Source organism: Pygoscelis adeliae, unplaced genomic scaffold (assembly GCF_000699105.1).
Source record: "Pygoscelis adeliae isolate BGI_AS28 unplaced genomic scaffold, ASM69910v1 Scaffold89, whole genome shotgun sequence".
NCBI lineage: Eukaryota > Metazoa > Chordata > Aves > Sphenisciformes > Spheniscidae > Pygoscelis > Pygoscelis adeliae.
In genome coordinates, this window is record NW_008825559.1 from 567736 (window position 1) to 568065 (window position 330).

Here is a 330-nt window from a genome sequence, read left to right on the forward strand (position 1 = left end):
TCAGGTGGTGGTAGAGAGCGATGAGGTCTCCCCTCAGCCTCCTTTTCTCCAGGCTGAACAACCCCAGCTCCCTCAGCCGCTCCTCATCAGACTTGTTCTCCAGACCCCTCACCAGCCTCGTTGCCCTTCTCTGGACACGCTCCAGCACCTCGACGTCCTTCTTGGAGTGAGGGGCCCAAAACTGAACACAGCATTCGAGGTGCGGCCTCACCAGCGCCGAGTACAGGGGCACTATCACTGCCCTGCTCCTGCTGGCCACACTATTTCTGATACAGGCCAGGATGCCGTTGGCCTTCTTGGCCGCCTGGGCACACTGTCGGCTCATGTTCA